The sequence below is a fragment of the Cryptomeria japonica genome, chromosome 3 (assembly GCF_030272615.1).
Source record: "Cryptomeria japonica chromosome 3, Sugi_1.0, whole genome shotgun sequence".
Taxonomy (NCBI): Eukaryota; Viridiplantae; Streptophyta; class Pinopsida; order Cupressales; family Cupressaceae; genus Cryptomeria; species Cryptomeria japonica.
This window is the reverse complement of record NC_081407.1, coordinates 242,836,815-242,843,476: the sequence shown is the minus strand read 5'-3', so window position 1 is coordinate 242,843,476 and position 6,662 is coordinate 242,836,815.

The window sequence follows — 6,662 nt, the reverse complement described above, 5'->3', positions numbered from 1 at the left end:
TTTCTTTACAAATTCTTGTGATCACCTATTCTCAAGTCCTGGTATCCATTTATAATGATATGGATGCAAAAAAGCTTCGAACTTTCCTAGGAATAGTTTTTTACAACTGTGATTCCCTCTTAAAAGAGGCTGCAAGTCATTTTCAGTCCTAACTTCCTGAGGGTCGTTGTGATACTACAACATCAATTAATCACTTTTGATCCTTTGCTTCTTGCACCGCATATTTCTCTTTCCATCCTTGAAAAGTGTCATCATGAGGCCATGGAAAGTTAATAATTTTCTTTTTTAATTTATTTAATCTTTTCCAGGTGCTTCTTAACTACTTGACTTCAGCCTCCAAAAAACCATAGTGTGACTTCATCTTTTCAATTTGTTCAATTATTCAAATAAATAAAGATTTATCATCTGAATTGATGACTTCATTTATTCGTTGAGACAATTTATGTCCTACCTCATCTAGCCATACTTTTTCATCTTTCAACTAACTTGAACTAACAAAACCTCCAGGAAATAGTTCAAACTTCTGGTTAGCATATTCTTTTCTGTACAGGCTGGCCTTTCTCTCTAAACTAGCTCTTCCTTCTGCTAACCTAGACATACCTTTAACCAACTCACATGTGGATTTAATATTAGCATCAGCCTCTGCATCTTCAAAAAATGAACACATAAGTTCCAAATCTACTTCCCTTGCCATCCACTTATTTAAAATTGGCTCCAGAGTAGCCTTGTATTTCTTTAGATCAATCAACATGCTTAAATCTCTTTACATATATATGTACACAATACAAGATCCTACTATGTCGAGAAACTTCAAAATTGTGTCTCTAATCTTTTCCTCATTGTTACTAGCAAATATGGCTTGAGCTTGCTTCAATTTATCCATTTCATCTTGAATAGATTTAGTGGATTGGAAACCGGGGTTTACAGGGGACAAGGAAAACTCAATGATTGGGCTAGCAGAGGGAGGTTTGGCTAGAGAAGAGGCAATCATCAAGGTAGAAGATTCACCTTGATGATGTCGCCCTGCTATTTGATACTTCAATTTGAAAATCATATTGTCCCTTTGGGCTATTTCATCTTTGGCTTCATTGTAGGCTTTTAGAATTACCTCCAACTTAACTTAGAGATCTTCCTTTTCTTTTGCCTCTTTCTCAGCCACAACCATGTTGAATTTTGTTGATTCCAATATTGTATCAGCAGCCTCCACAACCCCTGTGTCTTTTACCCTCTTCACAATCATGCCTCTGAGATAACTTGATTCTGAGGTGTCTCTCCTCTTTTTATTCTCTTCTTGCTTTAGTGACTACATAACTAAAGTAGCATGATCATTTCTATAAGTTATTCCTTCCAGAGGCTTTGTCTCCTTTTTCATGGACTCAAGCACTAATGCATCTGCTATATCCCAATCAGGGAGAATCAAAACTCTTGTCTTTGCAATCATTTTTCTCCCTTGTTTTGGGGTGATGTTTCCAAATTCTATCAACATTTCTTTCTTTATGTCTGCTTCAACTGCAGATGCATCTTTGTGAGGATTCTCATTTTTTCTTTTCTCGCATCTTGCCTTGAACTGAGCTATATTTCTCCTCTAGATAAACTGCAAGAAGGACCCTATTTTGATGAAGCTATCATCTTCCAAAAATTCTTCATTGGCCTTCTTAATTATAGGGTCCAATTCTTTTCCTATGAAGTCCTCTGCAGTTAGGTCCATTTGGGCACTTGCTAACTCCTCAGACATTCCTTCTTGAAACTCCTCATAAGTGAGGGTAATTTCCCCAAGGCTTCCTAGATGAAGTAGTTGTTCTACTACTACATATCCATCCCCTACATGGATTGGGGATTGAGATGGAGAATACAAAGGCTCATTTGCTTGTACCTCTTTGCTTGCACTTTTCCTTTTAGGAGAGTCTTGAATCTCAACTATATCTTCCAATGTCGTTTTATCTTTTGAATTAGAAGGCTCTTCCCTTATTGGCATCAGTACACTTTACTTTGACCTTTTCTGCACTATGTATTTTCCTAGGGAGATCACCTTGGATAAGGAAGGGTTAGCTAAAGCCAATTTGGCTTTTTTAGGGTTGGCTTTCATCATAGCCTCCTTCTTTTCCTTTGGGGTTTGCATTAGATCCTCAAAGTAATCCATAAAAAATTTAATCTATTCTTGAAAAGGATGAAAACTGACAAGGGGATCATAACCACTATCAAAATAATGAATGAAATCCAAAATTTTCTAGAAAGCTAACCAGTTTTCTTTCCTAACTTCTTACTCAGCAAGATTAAACTCGTTTCTTATTAAATCCTCAGGGAAATGGAACTGGTGTGTCTTACCTCTGCATATGACTCTCTTTGTAAACATACCATTAAATAAGTCTTCAGGGTCAGCAAACCTTGCCGCTATAGTAGACAACCTGTATGGCCAAAAGAAATCATAAAAATGTGTCCAACCACCCTTGGTGATTACAAATTGATGTGTTGCAGTGATAGTTGGGAAAATTGTTCCTTTCCCCCTTTTTGTCAATTCTTCTTCTTGCAAACCTTCAATTTTCCTTATGACCTTTTCAATTCCTATCTTCAATGGGACTTGATAGGGGAGCAAATATGGAGTTCCTTTGAAACTGAACACTCTAAACATAGTGGAGATAGGGTATAGATATATGTCACCCTAATTATGCACAATCTTAATATCTTCAGCAAATTCCTTAGGCCTAAGGAATTTAAGGAGAGCTTTAGGAATCCTAGGGTTCTATGGGCATAGAAGGATTCTAAGCCTAGATGCAAAATATCTATCAAACTTTAAGTAACTTGCATCTTCTCTATCCCAAGACAAAATTGTGCTCCTCAACTGAACTGACATCTCCTCACCATCCTTTTCCTTGATCAGGTCCATTTCATTAGGAAAATATTCAGCACCTTTAAATAAAAACATGTGCATGAGGAGAGAGTACCATCCAAAAGGTCTGTCCACCTTAGCATTTTTTATCCCCATCAATCCTTCATGAATGACATCAGTGAGATAAGGTGCAAAATCAAAAGTTACTACCAGAGATGGGTTCAAAATCATGAGCATGTAGTGGGCTAGCATAGTGGTTTCTGCATCCTCCCCAAAAATATGACATAAGGACCAATACATCCCTCTAGCCCTCAAATTGAACAAGTTTAATGAAAAAGGTTGAATGGTGCTAGGGTCTACAACTATTAATCCTCCTATTTTGGAGAAGAATTCCTTCAAGGGGCCATTTTTGAGGTGGTCTCTCTGTGCATTATAGAACTATGCAAGTATTTCAAAATTCATGGGCTCTAAATAATTTTACACCTCACTAAGTCTGAACACTTTCCTGAACTCATCATCATTTATCTCAATGAAAGACCCGCTATTTACATTCTTTATTGTCCAGCTATTGGGGTCATAGTTATTTGCAATTTGAGTTAATAGGTCCACATCCATGAAAACCCCATGGACTATGAGCTTCCCCACATCTAGTTCCCATATAATATTCATAGGAGCAGGGGAATTTCTCTAGCTAAAACCCACTTTGAAAAGTCCCAAACCTGATATTCCTATTTGGGGATCCCTCAACCAATTCCCTTTATCATATAGGCCATTGCCAATTCTCAGGCAGGAAGCTTTAGGCACCAATTCTTTCATTTTACCTTGGGCATTAGTGGACCTATTTATGCATCGTATGGTGTCCTAAGGGGTCATATGGTGTTCTATGACCCCTTAGGACACCATATGACTCCTTAGGACACCATATGGTGTCATTAGTAGTCATATGGTGTCCTAAGGGGTCAAATGGTGTCCTATGACCCCTTAAGACACCACATGCTATCGATATGGGTCGTATGGTGTTCTAAGGGGTCATATGGTGTTCTATGACCCTATAAGACACCATATTATGTTGTTATGGGTTGTATGGTCCTCTAAGAGGTCATATGGTGTCTTATGACCCCTTATGACACCATGTAGTGTCATTATGAATCGTATGGTGTTCTAAGGGGTCATATGGTGTTCTATGACCCCTTAGGACACCATATGACTCCTTAGGACACAATATGGTGTCATTAGGGGGTCATATGGTGTCCTAAGGGGTCAAATGGTGTCCTATGACCCCTTAGAACACCATATCACCCCTTAGGCATTGTTAGGTGTCATTTTGTGTCGTTAGGGGTCATATGGTGTCCTATGACCCGTTAGGACACAATATGACCCCTTAAGACACCATATAGTGTCATTAGGGATCATATGGTGTCCTATGACCCCTTATGATACAACATGACTCCTTACGTGTTGTTAGGGGTCATATTGTGTCCTAACAGGTCATATGGTGTCCTACGACCCCTTAGGACACCATATGGTGTCGTTAGGGGTTGTATGGTGTGCTAAGGGGTCATAACACACCATATGACCCCTTATAACACAAGAAGACTCATAACAACATGATATGGTGTCCTAAGGGGTCATATGGTGTCAGGAGACACCATATGACCCCTTAGGACACAATATGACCCCTAACGATATCTAAAGGATCATATGGTGTCCTAAGAGGTTATATGATGTCCTAGGAATCTTTAGGACACAATATGACCCCTTAGCAACCATACAATCCCAAACGACACCATATGGTGTCCTAAGAGGTCGTAGGACACTATATGACCTGTTAGGACACAATATGAACCCTAACAACACCTAAGGGGTCATATTGTGTCCTAAGGGTTCATAGGACATCATATGACCCCTAACAACACAAAATGATGCCTAATGATCCCTAAGGGGTCAAATGGTGCTATAAAGGGTCATAGGACACCATATGACCCCTTAGGACACCATATCATGCTGTTATGAGTCTTCTTGTGTTATAAGGGGTCATATGGTGTTATATGACCCCTTATGATACTATATGACCCCTTAGGTTTTGCTAGGGGTCATATTGTGTCCTAACAGGTTATATGGTGCTCGACGACCCCTTAAGACATCATATGGTGTCATTAGGGATTGTATGGTGTGCTAAGGGGTCATATTGTGTCCTAAAGGTTCCTAGGACATCATATAACCCCTTAGGACACCATATGACCCCTTAGAACACAAGAAGACCCATAACTACATGATATGGTGTCCTAAGGGGTCATATGGTGGAGGAACCTAAAAAAACAAGTATACAACAAGCATGGGGAGATCTATAGTCTGCAATTCATCAGAGTTGAAACTGTCAGGAGCATGCTGAGTAGATCATCATAGTCCCGAGAGCAAGCTGAGAAGATCACCATGCTCTCTCCACTTTTGCCTAAAATTTAGACTGTGAGTTAGTTACAATCTTCTCTACTAGATTTTCTATCGGAATAAGTCAGCCCACTCACTATCTCATTGTGCACATTCAAAGGTCATCTTGTCACTGTGTTTTTACATATTTCTTCGTAAATTAAAAAGTCATCTTCAAGGACCCCCACAAGGGACAACTAAATTCACCTTATGCCTAATAACATCTTAAGCCAAGTGGATCATTCTTCCTCTTAAAGTAATTAAAGCAAAAATAGACCTTAGACTTCCTAGTTTTCCCATATAAGCTAGTGAACCCTATTTTTCCACATCATAAATGTGTATTTTTCTCTTATCCTCTGGTTCCTCGGTGGGGTGTTACATCAATTGCAGGAGCTAAATATTATCTAAACACCCTAAGATCACCTACAAAAATAAAGAGAACCTCCCACAAGAGAGTATGCAATAAATGAGTTTGATAAGTTTTAACATATATGGAACATGTTATAAAGTGTACAATATCCTTGCTTATATAGGCAAGGTGAATGATAGGATTAAACAAGATGTTTAAATGTGTGTTAATATTATAACATAAAACAACTAACTAAAAGAAATATTAAATGACCCAAGACACAAGAAGTGAATGAGATAAGATCCCATTGACAACTAATACTTCTAGAAAGATAGCAAGGACTTAAGTTAACATATGAATATGAACCTGCTAAGGAATTAGTTAGGTATAAAACCTTACTCACACTATTACCCTCCCTTAAGTGTAAATTATGAAGGTAAAAATCAATACAAATGAGACAGAGATGATGTCTTGGCTATGAGGCCATTTTAGGTTCCTATGTACAAAATATCTTTGACAATTGGAGTAAAGTAGAAAAGACAAACGAGAGAAACCTCTCAAAAAAAGAGAGAATTAAAAAAGAAATAATGTACAAGTGATGAAATGAATGATTCATGCAGGACTCATCAATACCCCCAAGAAGCACATCCATAATGAAGATACGATAATAAATTCCTCACATAGGAGAGAAAGAGACTACATACATAGCCCTCGAGTAATGAAGTATCTCTATAGATAATGAAGAATGTCTAAAGAAAAAAGAGAATCCAATGCATACAAACAACAAGTCCCCCCTTAGGAAGAAAGAGATCCATTAGATGATGCTAAAGAAATTTCATCTCCATGAATATGCAATAGGCAATAAGACATAAAGTTTATCTCTAGAAAATGATCAAGTGCCTCTGACTATGTCTCAACATAATTAGGTGTTACCCCAATCAAAGAAGACAAAACCTAAATATGTGGAAACTTAGGAAAAATCTACAAAGACATTGTAAATGTGGAAACATTGGATGATGAAATATCAATAAATAGGAGAGAAGCCCTCTTAAACATGTC